Below are 17,721 nucleotides of genomic sequence, written 5' to 3'. Positions count from 1 at the left end.
ATTCTGGAAGTTGCCTGTTTAATCCTACCCAACATTGCCTCTATTATGGGATTGTAGGCATATGACCTTCATGGAACTATATTAGTCATTCAAAATAAATCGCTCTTTAAGGAAGGTGTGGAGGATGGGGTAAACAGGGGCCAGGAAGGGTTTCTTACTATGGAGCAACATGGCTCTCCCAGGAGGTCTTTGTGAAAGCTAGAAAAGGGTAACTCTTTCTTCAGGAAGTGTTCAATTAAAAAGCTTTCTGCAAGAAAAATTTCCATAAAAAATTAGAAAAAATTATAATTGTGACGTGGATGACACATTCTGGAGTTGTGCAGTGTGTAACTGGCACTACCATATGTGGCACCTCTGTCCCCTAATCCTCTGTTATGGGCTGATTCATGGCCTTGCAAAATTCATATTTTGAAATCCCAACTCCTAGTACCTCAGAATATAATGATATCTAAAAACAAGGTTTCTAAAAAGGCAATCAAAATGAGGCTGTTGAGGGGGTGGCCCTAATCTAACCTGACCAGTGTCCTCATAAAAAGAGGCAGAGACATGAGATGTGGCAGGCACAGAGAGAAAAACATGTGAAGAGGCAGCAAGAGATTGCCTTCTGCAAGCCAAAGAGAGTGGCTTCAGAGGAAACCAGTCCTGCTTTTGATCTTGGACTTGCAGTATTCAGGAACTGTGAAAAAAAAATTCTGTTGTTTTAAGGTACCCAATCCGTGGTATTTTATAGCTATGACAGCCCTAGCTTAACATTTTCAATTTACAAAGCTAAAGCGTTGATGCAGATAGTCCATCATGGGCATTCAGGACGCAGCACACACAGTGAGAATGAGAGGTAGGGATGGATGGGAGGGGTATGAGAGAAGCCTCTTTACATGATAGCGAACTCTCAGCATCTTAATAGCTTGATGCTTCTAATTCCACATTCTGTACTCTTCACCTGGTACTGTACTATCTCTCCTTTGTAGCATCAATTACATTTTTATTATGTATTTTTTCATGGAATTATTTGAATAGTCTTTTCTCTCTGTGCTCCATCAGAAGAGATCTTCCTTGTGTCCTTAGTGTTTGCATTGTGAGTGGCACAGACTAACCAATAAATATTTGTTGGGTGCATGAATAAAGGAAGGAAGGAAGGAGTATATCCCTGAACTTGTGAATGTTTTCAGTCAGATTATTAACTGATTAACAGTGATACATACATCCAAGAAAAATGAAAGTATAATAATTATACAGAATAACAATATATTTTTTCCAGTTAAAATGACTAAAATGTACCCAGAAGTAAAACATGGTTTTATTAGAGTACTTTGCTTAAAGGATTTATTTTTATTTGGTGACATACAAACCTGAGGTCTGGACCATTTTCTATCATTAGGAGTCCCATGACTTTTCTTCATGCACCAGGTTCAATACACCAGCCAAATTCTAGCAATTATGTGTTTCCTTCGTAGAATTCCCGAAGAGCATGGATTCAAAAGATAATTCTTTTCTTTCCCCTGTTGGCTATTATGATCATTTATTGAAACCACCAATGTGCAATGCAGCTAGTGGAAAATATCAACTTGGGCCACAGCCATAGTTATGTTCTTTGTATCAACAAACCCCCACACGTTAGTGAAACAATTATTTGATTTATGAGAGTTTGAACTCAAGGGTAGACTAGCTTGATGATTAAACTGATTAAGAATAAAAAAAGAGGTGAAACTTGAAGTTCCTATGCAACACCTTTAGCTGGTCTTTTCAAACTCCTATTTTTTCCATATACCAGTACTAAATATTTTACATGTATTATATTATTTATTTTAATTATTACCAAACTCTGTAAAGTTGGTATAATTATCGGCCCACTTTTTTAGATGAAGTAGTAACTGGCTGAGTGAGCTTAAGCAATTTGCTCAAGGTGACCCAGCAATCACTACAATCCAGACTTTTCCTTCTTTTTGCGCTGGTTACAAAAATATGACATTTATTATAATTTATAAAATAGATAAAGGGTTAAGAACAACATAAAAAAAAAAAAACCCCAAAGCCAGAAAGAGCCATGATTGACATTTTGGTGAATGTCTTTCTATGTTTATTTTCTATGATTGGATGTGTCTTGTAAAATGTTATATTTTTATATAGTCTTTTATAATTGGTTCTTAAATTTTTTAATATTATTTTATTGAGAAGATTTTTACAGCATGTTAGTGATTATATACTATTCTAATTAATTATAGTATATTTAATCAGCCTTTTGGACACACACACATATATATATATTTATACACACACATTTTAAAAAGATTTTATTTATTTGAGAGAGAGCATGAGTGGGGGGAGAAGCAGAGAGAGGGAGGGAGAAGCAGACTCCTCTTTGAGCAGGGAGCCTGACCGGGAGCTCAGTCCCAGGACCGCAAGATCATGACCTGTGCTTCAGGCAGACCCTTAACCAACAGCCATCCGGGCACCTCTTAGCTATATTTTTAGAACTAAAGTTAATGCTTTAAAGGTAAAATTTTCTTTTTTATATTAGTTGTAAAAAATTACTGTAATAAAATGTAAATTGTTAGAATTTATGCTTAGATATAATTTATATTGTCCATCTCTAAATTCTATAGCAAAGATAGTTTTCTCTGAATTCATAGACTTTTTAAGGAAAAATCCCATTTTTCTCTATGTTTACTTACTTTCCTTGATGAACACTGTCTTCCTTAAGAACCCGTGAGTTCCCTAAGAGCTCAAACTAGGCTAAAGAACACAGACCCTGTGGTGGGGTTCCAAGGTGCAAGTAAGCTTGACACATGGGAAATGGCTGCAGAAAAGCAAGATGAGGACTGACTATGGATAGACAAAGTAATGGTTCCATTCTATTATAGAGAGAGGGAAAATATTTTTTTCCCCTTTCTACTCTCTACCATTGTACAATCTTAAAATCACTTTTTTGAACTTTTGGAAAACAAAATTTCTGTAGCAAACCAAAACCATTTGTATAAGGAAAGAGTTGTTAGTTTTGTGTACCTGTAGATAGTGCATTATGGGAAATATTTGAGAAAAATTTTTTGCTTGGAATGGAAATTATTTTCAGCAGGAGCTATCAACTGAAATACTATCCTGCTTGATTTATTTTACCTAATAAGTGATCCTTAATATAGAAAAATAGCTCCAAATGATTTCTATGTTTATTATTATTGAGCATCAATTGTTTTGCTAATTTGAGGTGTGCAGTTTTTTAAAAGCTTTTTTTAAATGATAGTGTGAGATCTACCTCAATATCTCAGACTATGAATTGCCTAGGCAGCACTTTTTTTCCATGGGAATTAATGGAATTTTAGTTTTTAAGGCATTTAAGATATTCATTCTTGGTTCTCAGATCAGATCTTTTGAATCAGAATATCTGAGTAAGCATCACAGGTATTTCTGTGTCACTTTAAAGCTTGAAAAGAAAAAAAAAGAAAAAAAAAAGGAAAAAAAAAAGCACTGTTTGAAAACTGTATCTGGGATAGCCATTTTGTTCCTGCATTTGTTCACGTAAACTAGCTGCTGACCACTCAGTCTGTGAGGGGCAGCAGGTCATGTACTAAGGGATATAAGATAGTAAGACATAGTTCTTGGAAGGGCAGAGAGCCTAGGATCGGAAAGTAAGATACATGAGTAAAAATAATAAGTATGATACGAAGTAATATGTTTTGCTGTAAAATGAAGGCAACCAAAAGCTCTAGAACAGCAGGAAAAACTTCTGATGGGGGATCTGTGGGACAGTGAAGCAAGACTTACAAGAGTGGAGGACATCTGAACTGACACCAAAACAAGTGTGTGTGTTTGTGTGTGTGTGTGCACGCGTGTGCATGCACTGGGGCTGGGGGAGACTGTCTTAAAGGGAAAAGAAATGGTGGGGCTCCAGGGCAGGAAAGTGGTCGAGAGCAGGATTCTAGCCAGCATGGCTGGTGCCCAGAAAGGCAGGAGTAAGACTGAGAAGCAGCTTGGGGTGCATTTGGAAGTAGCTTGGAGTATTTGTAGAGCAGAGGAGGGAGAAACCAGAATATTTCTGATAAGAACAATGACCCAATCAAGGCAGAGCTCATACTCAAAGCAGAAGCCACCTGCCAGATGTCTGAAATAGTTGAGGGGCTATGGTCAGGGAGCCAGGTGGGAAGTCAAAACAAAATTAGAGATGAAGCAATGGGAAAAAGAAAGCAGCAGAAAGTTGCAAAAAAAAAAAAAAAAAAAAAAAAGTGCTGAAGAGAAAAACAGACCCGAGTTGGTATTTAATTAGATATAGTGGGGGTGGGTGAGGAATGAGGCAGGATGACTCATGTTTGGAGCCTGAGAGAACAAGTGTACCCTTAACAAACAAGGAAGTCAGCAGAAACTGGTTCTTGGGGAAGTTTAATTTTAACTTTGAGGTGCTTCCAGGGGATCCAAATTTAATCCCTTTGTTGGATCCTTTATTACAGGGAATAACAGACAAGTCCATTCCATTACCAGAGACACATGCTGTTAACCATTATCACCTACTTCACTGTTTCCAGTGAGCTTTCTACCCTCTCCCCAAGGATTCTCTAACTTCTAGCATAAGTGTTGTCAGGTCTCTTCTATACGTTAGATTCAAGAGACTGAAGGATCTGCAAGGCAAGTAAACATTTTTCCTTGTTAATTTTGATTACTACTCCTACTAAAATGTCAGTGGCTCACTATGGCAACCCACAATGGTTCTCCTCACTAGGTCCTACCAATGATGCCTTCCATACTTGCAGTAAAACCATGGAAGAAGGACAGAGTGAGTCATGGAGAAAGAATATTCCATCTTACTACCCCAGTGGAATTGGAATTCTGGGAGAGGTCAGGGTTAGAAAGAGGTTGATAATTTGGGAATTATTTACATGGAATTGAGTGGGAAAGCAGTGAAGCAGTTTATTTTCTGAGTGTATGCTTTAGCAAGTTTTGTTTTGCAATGCGTATTTTGTTGGTGGCTGGCTGTGTCTTCTAAAATAGATCCTACTGTACTAGGGCACTGTGAGTCATTCCACATTGTTTTCCTCAGCTCTACTCTGGATTTGTCCCTCATCAACTTCCTCTTCTATCTAACTATTTGCCAGTGTTTCTGTCTAAGCATTTCTCCTGTCTCCACTAAGGTCAGAGAAAAGGGAAAGAAACCGAAATCGTACCATCAGCCAGGGTTTATGTAGTTATCTGGTATGTTCTCAGCATCATGCTGGATGCTTCAGTCACATCGTATGAGTGATTGGAGTTAGATAAGAAAAGGTTTACTTTATATGACAATGATTAAAAGTTTGAATTATCAAGAGAGGCCATATATTCTAAACATGGAAGAAACGATTAGGTTGCTGCCAGGTAATTGATAATGAAATGCAAGCTCTTAGAGGTTCTTGAGATAGTAGGGATACATTTTCAGTTATATTTCTTTCTGACATAAGGCTCAATTATTTTTCACTTTTCTCCACACCTGTATAAGAGAACCCTGTATCATTGTGCTTGTGACTCTTTTTATATACAATTACTTTTATCTGCCACATCTTCGATATTGGCTTGTACATTAGCCATTGAAAGGTGAATTTCCATTCTTCCACATAAAGCTTTTTTCAGTCATTGTAGAAATAAAATATATATTATAATCAGCATCATATTCTTTAAATGAGAATGATAAGTAATATTCTTTCTTTATACAGCAAATATTATGGAAATGACAAAACCTTTTTATGTACGTTAAGAGAGAAAGAGGAAATAGTGTTTTAATTCAGCAGGAGGTATTTTTGTTTTGCATAACTAAGACATTTCTAATTTAGGGAATAGTGGTAGGTTAAAGTTCAGGGGATTCAAAGAAGGACTAATGTAATGTATTTTCTCTTTCTCTCTTTTTTTTTTTTTTTTTAAGATTTCTATCAATAGACCAAAAGAAGACCTCTGTAGGATGTTTGGGTTCAGGTGAGGCTAATTCCAGGCAAGTCTGCTGTACACAATCACAGTCTTACTTCCCTTTGTCTGGGGCCCCAGCTCCTTAGTGCAGAGTTCTTGCCTGCCTCCCTCTAACACTGTCCCCTTTGAAAGCTCCTACCCCAACCTTGGACCCTGCTGTTTTCCTTGGTGGCTCTGATGGAAGGCATCGAAGCACTTGGTATATGCTGGTCATGGGGGATGTATTTTGGGGCAGTATTTTTCCTCCTAATCATCTCTGTTCTAACTATTCTCTGGGTGCAGCATTAGTCTAATTATAGCAAAGCTAAACAAGGTGACCTTTAGCCCAGGAACTTTTTCAGTTTCATTATATTTTGAGAGAGAAGAGTTTTTCAAATAATCTCCCTGCTTATTGGTTTTCATCCTGCTTTGTGGGAAGCATCTAGTTAATTGATTGATCATGTGATTTTACTTTTGGCAAAATAGTGGGCAAGTTGTCTCTAAGCCGATTCTCCTATCTAAAAGTAAAACTAACCACACTTCAATTCTAGGTTTATTCTAAGGATTAAATAAGATCATGCATAATACAGAGAACATATATTTGATAAAAGAATCAATTAAATTCAATTTATCACCAGTATTGTGATGTGCTTAACTTCACTGTTAATTCTGAATTTCAGAGTTTTGAGAATGGCACACATAATTTTATATTAGCTTATTATAATAGCAGCCACTTATTGAGTGCTTACTACCTGTGAACCTCTGTGTTAAACACTTAATATTAACTGGTTTAATTCTGACTACAACATCAGGAAGTATGTTCCATTATCTCTATTTTATGGAACTTGGATGGAAGTAACTTGCCTAATGGCAGCCTGTTAAAGTACTGTACTCCTGATAATACTATACTACCTTCTTGTGACCCTCTTCTAAATACTGTTGTCATATTTTGAAAGCACAGTGCACAAACTTGAACAATGATTCTCTGTTGATTATGAGTTTGACTGTGAGGCAGGAAATGTTGCAATTGAATGGAAAGAACTTGTGTACTTGGAACTCTATGATAAGGTATATCATGGATTGAGGCCTCTGTGGACAGCTTTCTTCCTTTCTAGAAAATTAGCCAAGAACCTGAGCTCTGGAATCATATTTTCTGGGTTGTAGCCCGGCTCTGCTACTTAGTAGCTTTGTGATCTAGGGCAGGTTCAGCTCTCTGAGCCTGAGTTCCCTTATCTATCAAATGGGGATATTACCTGCCTCAAGGAGTTGTTGTGAGGATGAAATGAGTTAATACATGTGGATTCTTTAAAGTAGTGGCTGACACTTGGGAAGCACTATTAGATATTATTAGTGTTTCTATGTCCTTCACTTTGTATCTCTCTTCTAGCTGTCTTCATTTGTACATCATTGCACTCTTGCTAAGAAAGGCATAAATTTACTTAAAGATGTTGTGATACCTGTCCCCCGGATCATATTCTGCTTTCATCATTTCGAGCATATTTTAATAGAGGGAAAAGTTGCTTATTACCTTTGATTTTTTTCTATCTTATTACTGCTTAAGAATTAATAGGATCAATACTCTAGGTGTTTTAATTCTGACTTCATGTTTATAAAATTGAAATCTGTTAAAAATTAATATTAACAGAAGCTAAATATATGGAGTAAAACCTATTGGCCTTCTCTTTGGTCATAATTTCAGATTAGAAATAAAAGTGAACTTAAAGCATATGACCGGATAGTTTTTTCTTTTTTTATGCAATCATTGGCTATGAGGTACATTGGATAGGTGTCTTACTTAGCCTTTTTGCCCAGCTCAAGGAAGAGTTAATAAAGTAAAGTTATGTAAAGTGCACTGAATTCCTCAAGAGAGAAGTGTTATATTAATACCTGCCTCACAGTGATGTTCTCAGACTTAATGATAGAAAGTTGGTAAATTGCCTTGGTACTCCCAGTAACATCCTGATGAAGCATCATTTCGTTTTATTGCAAAGAGCTCTAACTTACACAGAATGCAAGTTAAGGGGGGGATAATATCCCAGTCCTTATTTTACAATCAGAAGTACATAAAATAAAAAGAAAACATTTTGTTCCAGTTGTGAGTGATAGAGTTGATCATTTTTATATTTTCCTTCTCTATTACTTTCGGGAGAGGGGCGGAATTTATAATGCACAGTTTAGTCATTAAAATATGTAATGGCAGGAATAGCGATCATGATACAGAGACCTTTAAGGACACTATTATTCAAACATTTAAAAATTAAATTCCAGTTTTAAAAGAGTCAAACCCCGTTTTATATGATTCTATTAAGTTTGGCATTTTTGAGACATGTCTTAAATCAATACCGGTAATACTTACAAACATCAGTAGAGAGAATAGTATTGTACACATATTCTTGCTGTAGGGTACATTTTAAATGTCTAAACACTAATCAATATAGAGAAATTAAGTATTGACTAAAATAGCTTTATAATAAGTAATTATTGGTTTGCTCTTTTAGAAATTAGACATTTTCACTTTGGGAATAAAGAGTAAATTTACTGTCATGAAATTAAAGTGTTTTTGACCTTTTTGTACAACTTTCCTCTCTCTATGAAATGATTAGGTTTAAATATGATTGCACAGCTGTATTATGTTTCAAGCATCAATTTTTAATTATTATAAGGTCAATGTTAGAACAAATGTGATTAGTACAGTACCTCAGTGCACTTATTTACTTTCCGCTCAAAAACCACCCTGTGTTTACTAAAACCAACCTGTACATCTCTCTGCTGATATGACTAATTAGATTTATGTCAAATCCTTTATTTTCTTCTCTAGTGTTCATCCTATGTATGTAATTATGTTGATTCTTTCAATTTTAAAAAATATAAATTGCTTGACTTATCTCTTCCCTTCAAATAGATAGGACAGTTATTTTCCTATGTGTGTGTAGGTGTCTCTGTGTGTATAACCCTATATATTAATAACTGCACAGTTCTCCTGCCTTTGTATAATATGAAGTCTTAGTCAGCTTGGGCTGCTATAACAGGATATCATAGACTGGGTGGCTGAATGACAAGCATTATCTCTCACAGTTCTGGAGGCTGGGAAGTCCAGAGCAAGGCATCAGCCAATGTGGTGTGTGGTCAGAGTCCTCTTCCTGGTTTGCAGATAGCTGTCTTCTGGTTATGTCTTTACATGGCCTTTGCTTGGTGGGTACCCATGGGAAGACACAGAGGGAGCTCTTCTTCTATGAGCATTAATTCTATTATGAGAACACTCATGACCTCATCTAAACTTAATTACCGGGAATCCCTGGGTGGCTCAGCTGTTTGGCACCTGCCTTCGGCCCAGGGCGTGATTCTGGAGACCTGGGATCGAGTCCCACGTCAGGCTCCCTGTGTGGAGCCTGCTTCCCCCTCTGCCTGTGTCTCTGCCTCTCTCTCTCTCTCTCTCTGTCTTTCATGAATAAATAAATAAAAACTTAAAAAAAAATAAAAAAATAAACTTAATTACCTCCCAAAGGTCCCACCTCCAAATATCAGCCCATCTAAAGCCCATCTAAAGAGAAAAGGGGTTTCCTTTCCAAGTATGGGTTTACATGTTTGTAGAGATTTCTTTTATTTTCTTATTGCTCCAAGTGACTTTGGATTTAGCTCTTTAAATGAAAAGATATGGCATATGAAAACAACAGAATAATACATGATCTACATAGTAGTCATTAAAATTCCTTACATGTTCAACATGAATAGTAATTCAGGTTTTAACAAAAAGGTAGTTTTTAAATTCTTAACTGTTTCTTTGTATTTCATTTCTGTTGATAGATTATTTATATTTTAAAAATAAAAAGTCCCCATTTGTTGTATTTAGTAAATGAAGCAGTTTAAGATTTCCTACAAACCAGAACCAACAGGGGGATCCCTGGGTGGCTTAATGGTTTGGTGCCTGCCTTTGGCCCAGGGCACGATCCTGGAGTCCCGGGATCGAGTTCCGTGTCGGGCTCCCAGCATGGAGCCTGCTTCTCCCTCTGCCTGTCTCTCTCTCTCTCTCTCTCTCTCTCTCTCTCTCTATCATGAATAAATAAATAGATAAATCTTAAAAAAAAAAAAAAAACAGAACCAACAGGCCAGATATTCCATCCTCAGGGCTTGGTGAATGAATGGTCAGATACTGGTTGGGCTCCACTGGGGATCTTCAGATGCAGTAGCGAAGAATAGGTCATTGCTTGGCTTATGACAAGTGGTAAAGGGGCTGGGGAGGGGGGGCAATGACTCATTAGTAGTGTTGATGAGAGTGGGCTATAAAGAAGGTAAGCCTTGCCTTTAATTCCTTCATGCTTCTTCAGTCAATTGAGTAGGGGCAAAATAAACATTTATAGGGGTTATAAGAACTTCTGTGTTGGTTGATGCGGTTTTAGCTGCCATTTCCTTCTCATCCACTATGTTATTTTTGAGTCACATATTCTGCAAATAGTTGCCTTTAAAAAGAAACACGTAGGGTGTTCTTGTTGAGAAATTTCAAGGCCTAATAATTAGGGTTGGATGATGGAAATCCAGGCACTGAAACAAGGAGTTAGGAGGCATTTTGGGATTGGATGGTTTTCTCAAACTTCTTAAATTGTGTTTCTCAAGAGTAAGCTTGTTCTCCGTAGTTTTGTGAGCCACTTATTCTCTTACTCCAGCTCTTCTGCTGCCTCCACTCTCCCTATCTACATACCAAAATATTGTGAATAATGCCCTATGAACATTGCTAAAGAAATTCTTTTTCTTTTAAGCATGACATAATGAAAACAAGCAAAAGATTTGTTATCATACACTGATGTAGAAGATCATGAACATATAATTTGGTAGAATGTAAAAGCCACGGAAATATTGCTTAGCAAGGTTAAAATCAGGCTTTATTCCTCTCAGCCAAGGAACTTGGGCAAAAACTTTTTGAACCAGGAAATGTCACTGTTTTTAGAGATCACACATGCGGTGCAGCAATTATATGATGCCTTTCTCAGTTACCTTCATTGACCCACTTTCCCCAGACATACTTAAAACACTTTAAAAGACAGGAGGACCAACTATGGTACTTCATTTTCAGTCTCTGACTACCTTTAGATTTGCTTTCTATTTCAAGACTGTACTAATTTTCATCCTGGTTTTGAACATATACTAATTTGTATGAATTACACATTTAGAGCAGATTATACTGTGTTCAGTTTGGTGGTCAGAGGAGTCTACTATAGAGTGTGTGAATATGGGCTTCCAAATGGAGGTGCAACAGTATCCTATTGCTGTATATTTCTCAGTAAAATAAAATCCATGTATTAATTATTCAACTTAGTTTGGCTAGATATTCAATATTAGTTGTAATTCGTTTGTCAATCTCTTCCTTTTTGCTATGGTACAGGGTACTCAGGTGGCTTACATAATCCAAAAAAAGTAGGAAAGGGCTTTTGGATATCAGGGTTTTTTTTTTTTTTGCCATTGTGATAGATGCTCAGGGTACAAACTTTGATGGCCAATTTGGAGGGCGGAACTCCACTCTCTCTAAGTAAAACTGGGACAGAGAATTTTTCCAAAGCTTTGGTTTTTAAAAGACTGTTGGAAAATGAAGTTTTTGAACAGCCTGGAGCCATTTTACCCAGCTGATTATATTTGCCCCTCTCTAGCATGATGAAACACTTTCATAAAGACACATAAATAGCCAATTATCCTTTGAAAACATGATCAATCACATGAGGAAAATGAAAATACTATAATGAGGACACATTTTATGCCCCTGGATAGCAAAAATGAAGCATTACAACTATAACAAGTAATGGTGAAGAGAGGGAGAAATGGAACAGAGAATCTGTCGTTGAGAGTATAGTAAGATGCAACAATGAACAATAGTCATATTTTGCTGTGTTAGACATTACTCTGAATTGTGAGAAAACCTTTGATGGCTATGAGGCTGCAAGGTAGAGTGACCAACTTGTCTTGACTTGTTGGGAACTTTTCTGGTTTAAAACTGAACATCCTTTGTCCCAGAAATTTTCTTAGCTCCAGGCAAATTGGGATAGTTTAGTCATCCTAGGGCCATGGAAAATATAGGGGGACCCTTAAGAGATTCAGGGCAGCAGCTATTTCTTACGTGTGGAATTATTTCAATATTTAAAAAACTGGTGAATCTATACCTGTGTATACCAGCTGAAAAATAGACACCCATTTCGGAAGATATTTTGATGTTATCATATGGAGTTTATCAATATACAGTTTCCCTATGACCCCCAAATTCATCTCTATGACGTATAGATTAGAGCAACTCCTGAACATGTGTGGTGGGAGATGTATACCAGCATTTCATAGTTGTGTTGTCTATACTAACAAAAAATTGGGAACAACTTGAACATTCTGCAGCAAAACATGAGATTATTAAAGATAACTATATTGTGTTTTTCATACAATGGGATACTATGAAGGAATAAAAATGAGGGGACCACAGCTATGAGTTCACCTCAAATATACTGAGCCAAAGAAATAAGTTGAAAATACATGGGATATTGTTCACTTATATGAAGTTTACCACCTCACACCAGTGAGAATGGGGAAAATTAACAAGGCAGGAAACAACAAATGTTGGAGAGGATGTGGAGAAAAGGGAACCCTCTTGCACTGTTGGTGGGAATGTGAACTGGTGCAGCCACTCTGGAAAACTGTGTGGAGGTTCCTCAAAGAGTTAAAAATAGATATGCCCTATGACCCAGCAATTGCACTGCTGGGGATTTACCCCAAAGATACAGATGCAGTGAAACGCCGGGATACCTGCACCCCGATGTTATAGCAGCAATGTCCACAATAGCCAAACTGTGGAAGGAGCCTCGGTGTCCATTGAAAGATGAATGGATAAAGAAGATGTGGTCTATGTATACAATGGAATATTCCTCAGCCATTAGAAATGACAAATACCCACATTTGCTTCAACGTGGATGGAACTGGAGGGTATTATGCTGAGTGAAATAAGTCAATTGGAGAAGGACAAACATTATATGGTCTCATTCATTTGGGTATATAAAAATAGTGAAAGGGAATAAAGGGGAAAGGAGAAAAAATAAGTGGGAAATATCAGAAAGGGAGACAGAACATGAGAGACTCCTCACTCTGGGAAATGAACAAGGGGTAATGGAAAGGGAGGTGGGCGGGGGGTTGGTGTGATTGGGTGACGGGCACTGAGGGAGGCACTTGATGGGATGAGCACTAGGTGTTATGCTATATGTTGGCAAATTGAACTCCAATTAAAAAATTAAAAAGAATAAAAAAGATTAAGTTTAAAGTAGGCAAAAAGAAAATGATATTTTTAAAGGGAAACAACAGGGGCAACTGGGTGGCTCAGTCAGTTAAGCCTCTGCCTCTGGCTCAGGTCATGGTCCCAGGGTCCTAGCGTCAAGCCCCACATCAGGTTCCTAGTTCAGCCAGGAGCCTGCTTCTCTCTTTTCTACTCCCTCTGCTTGTGTTCTCGCTCTCTGTCAAATAAATAAATAAAATCTTTTTTTTAAAAAAGGAAAAGGCAAACAAACATTCAACATTGTAAAGAAAAGCAGGTGGATAAAAAAGTAAAAAATTCATGGCAGTGATTCCCTGTGGGATAAGGAAGGGGCTCACAAAAGGCTTTGAAGATGTTGAAATGTTCTAATTCTTCAGCTAACTAGTGATATGTGGTTGTTTTATTTATTATTTTCACCTAGCATACATTATACACACACGTAAAATACTTGACAAAAATTTTGAAAATTCCAAAAAGTTAAATTGTGGGGGTCTCTAAAAATTACATTTGTATGTTTTTTTTTAAATATTTTTATTTAGTTATTCATGAGAGACACACACACACACACAGAGGCAGAGAGAGACATAGGCAGAGAAAGAAGCAGGCTCCATACAGGAGCCTGACGTGGGACTCGATCCCAGGACTACAGGATTACGCCCTGGGCCAAAGGCAGGTGCTAAACTGCCGAGCCACCCAGGGATCCCCACATTTGTATGTTTTATGTCCTTTCAAGGGATCTGGGAAACTTATCACGTAACAAATATTTTTTACTGTGTATTAGTTATGTAATGTTGAATAAACTCAAATCTCTGCCTTCAAAGGGCATAAATTTTAGTGGAGAAGAACAATAAGCTTCTACATAAATATATAAATAGGTAGGTACAATATGTATGTTATAAAATATCAGGTTGAGATCAGAATTGGAAAGCAATAAAAGACAAAGTAAGAAGAGAGAAGGTGATGGTGGGGTGTCAGAGTCGATTTTTTGAGTAATCAGGAAGGCTTTCAGAAGCTCATGACATGTGATTAGAGTCTTGGATGAGGTGTGGAATCAGACATGTGAATATTTGGGGGAAGAACATTCTAGGTAGAGGGAAGAGCCACTAACTTACCTCCCAAAGGCCACTCCAAAACCTTCCCCCTCATCTGGGCACTGTGTACAAAAAAAGAGGAGTCTCTGTCCCTCATACATCCCAAATACCTTTTATTTCTCAAGACTTAGAGAAGTTATCCTTTTGCTTCCATATAGGGCCAATAATCCTAGGCCCCTCACCAGAGTCTATGGCCTCTGTAAGCAGAAGCATTTCCAAATAGAGCCCTGTTAATTTCCCCCTGTGGCAAGAGAGTCTCCAAACCTCTAGGAGTCCAGGGTACGTTTGCTGTCTAGGAGGTAGTTGAGAACAACATCTCTCATTCTTTTGGGTCTTTAAAGAAGCAAGAAGAAAACAAATGATGATTGTAATAGATTATCTTGCTATGTTATGCATGATAAAATGTTTTGAAGTCCGATTGACAATAGTGTCTATGAAAGCTGCAGAATCAGTCTTCAAAAAGGCCCAGCATAGGTTTTCTAATTTTAGAGTATGAAAGTATTTTTACATGAGAAGGTTTTGCATGGTCAACTTATATGATCATCTTTAGCTATGGGTAATAGAGATCCTGGCATAATGAACAGATGCATAATGATGTCAAACCACTCAGCTTCTCTGAGTGTTAGTCTCTCATCTGCTCTTACCTGAAATGGTTATTGTGTAGATTAAATAAATTAATGAATATGACTTCTGCAGTAAAGTTAAGAATAGTCATTGTAGCTGATGTGACCTCTGCAGTAAAGGTAAGAATAGTCATTTGGAATTCAAAACATTTTTTTTTAATGGTCTATGATTTTGTTTTTAATTATCTTAAGCTTTATCACGTAAGTTACAAATCTGTGCTGGTGATATATCTCCTCTACTTCAATCCTTCTAAGGAGTTGGCAAAAGTACCATCGTTACCAATCATACATATATGGTAATTCTAAAGTTGTGTTTTTGAATAGCTGTTTAAAAGACAATCCTGAATTATAACTTAGTCTGACTTAGTAAAGAATAAATAAATTTGCTACTATATCTTGTCACACTGAATTTTAAAAGCATCTGACCTTATAGATCATATATAAAATGTGAGAAGTGTTAAATATTCTTTATTTAGTATTATACATAAGCCAAGCAAAAATACCTTTCATTAAGCAAAAGGCAATATATTAAATGCAAGGAATTTTAATTAATTTGGCATATTTAAGACCAAAAAGATAAAGTGGACAGTGCCAGCTTATCATCAGTTCTTGTGTTTAATAGGGTAATGAACATGACTTGAAACACAGCTAAGTCTTGCTGTTCTATGGACAGTGACCCTTCACTATTTTCTCAATATTTAAACATATTAATATAACCAATTATATATAACTTTAAATATAAAACCAATCTCCTGCTGATTTAGAGCTGGCATTTGCTATCTCTGTGAAAAGCTGAACATTACTAATCAATTCCAATCATGTGGTTAGAAAGGGAAAACAGTGATAACACTTGCTGAACCAGACTTACTATAAAAGTTCCAAAAGATAGTCATACTCACTTCACCAGAAGCCAATATTATTTCAATCAGGACTGTCCAAAAGAAATAGTCTATCAGCCATTCATGGTCTGAATTCTGATGTATGAAATCAATTTAAATATAGTATACATAAAAGAAGTCATGAAACATTTTTGTTTTGTAATAGATAAGGCAGTGGCCAACTATTGCTCCTTAGTAGCTTTTTTGAGATAAGCTATCAAGTCTGTGCTTTCCCCTGCCTTAATGCCAGTGAAGATCACTTTTGTTTTAGGGATGTACTTCTTGGAATTCTCCAAATACTTCATTGATATCTTCTCTCCCCAGGTGATGTCTTTGTTCTTGTTTGCATCCATGTAAGAAAATCCAGGGGCCTAACCTGCCTTTTGTCCAAATAAACCATGAGGAATTGGCCCAGTCTTGTGCTTGTCTCCCTTTCCCACAGTATGGTACTGGGCATACTTATGAACAGAAATCTTCTTGCCTTCTCAACATCACTCATCTTAAAATCACTCTTTCATCGCACATGAAAGTTGCTGACTCGCAAGCCAGACGTCCTACCCAAGACAAATTTAATTTTAAATTCTGGTTCTACTACTTAATAGATGTGGCTAAGTTTCTTTTCTGAGTCTTGAGTTCCTCATTTGGAAGCTGAGAATTCATTCAAAAATTTTGGTAGCTTACTTAACTAGACTCTGTGTTGAGTGTTAGAAAATAATAATAATGGGAGGGGTGCCTGGGTGACTCAGTGGGGTAAGCGTCTGCCTTTGGTTCAGATGGTGATCCAGGGGTGGTGGGATTGAGCCTCCACTGAGTGGGGAGTCTGTTTCTTCTTCTCCCTGTTTCCCTACCCCTGCTTATGCACACTCTCTCTCAAAATAATAAATAAAATCTTAAAAAAAGAAAATAATAATAATAATGGTAATAATACTCATTATGAATTCAACAGTTTGGAGGAATAAATAACTTACAACATCAGCTGCATTGTTTGGTTCATAGTGAGTGGAAGTAATTATTATTAATATCTGAGTATTAATATTTGTATCTTCTGTTCAGAACTCTAGACTTGTATATTCAACTGCCCACTTGCTATCTTGGTTTGGATATATTCTAGATATTTGAAATTTAACACATCAAAATAGACCCATTTTTTCCCTTATTTTCCTGCCATCTTCCTTATCTCAGTAAATAGCAAAATCATCCTTTAATTTGCTTAATCACCCTTGATCTCTTGTTTTCTCTCACATGCTATATCCAGTTTTGTTGACACACTCACCACCATTTTGTAAATAACAAGAGGCTTAAAGAGCTTAAATAATGTGTACATGATCTCACAGCTCGTAAAATAAGTGTGGGCATCAGGATTATGGTTCAAGTCTTCTAGTTTCTAGCCCATTGCTATTTTATTTTACTATTATACTTTTTATTAAACTATTTTATGGTATCAGGGCATAAGTAATGATTCTTCTTTATCAGCTTGGTTTTTCAATGAATTAGTACATGTTGATTTAATGCTCATAATAACTATCTCTTGCAAATACCAGCATCTGTAAGTGTGGCCAGAAAATTATGAAGTACTATTTTAAAGAAAGCTATTTGTTTCTGAGAATCTAATTTTAACAGGAGGACAAAAGGACATTTATATTCTCAAATAAATAGAGCACCGATGGAAAGCAAGATTTTGATGAACTTACACTAGGAGATACTATCATACAAAACTGATGGCATCTTTCAGAAACTGTTAAAAGCCACAACAAAAGCAATAGAGGGAATTAGAAGTCTCTTCAAATATCTACCCTGCCTACTCCTGAGGAAATCTCCAGGACAATAGGAATGGTAACTAGTTTTTCAAGAGAAATCAATACTCTTCTTTGTTAACAAACATTAATGAGAAACATAGGGGAAAAAGAGTAAGGTGGAGAGAGAAAAGCCAAAGAGAACTTATTTTTTTTTTTTAAAGA

At 36.7% G+C, this 17,721-nt stretch overlaps 1 pseudogene; it reads right to left on the bottom strand.

The window, feature by feature from the left end:
- Window positions 1-14,601: 14,601 nt before the first annotated feature.
- On the bottom strand, window positions 14,602-17,042 carry LOC102153520 (annotated as a pseudogene).
- Between the last annotated feature and the right edge of the window lie 679 nt (window positions 17,043-17,721).

Source organism: Canis lupus, chromosome 3, assembly GCF_011100685.1.
Source record: "Canis lupus familiaris isolate Mischka breed German Shepherd chromosome 3, alternate assembly UU_Cfam_GSD_1.0, whole genome shotgun sequence".
Classification (NCBI taxonomy): Eukaryota; Metazoa; Chordata; class Mammalia; order Carnivora; family Canidae; genus Canis; species Canis lupus.
The sequence above is the reverse complement of the archived record's forward strand: the minus strand, read 5'-3'. Positions and strand labels throughout refer to the sequence as shown.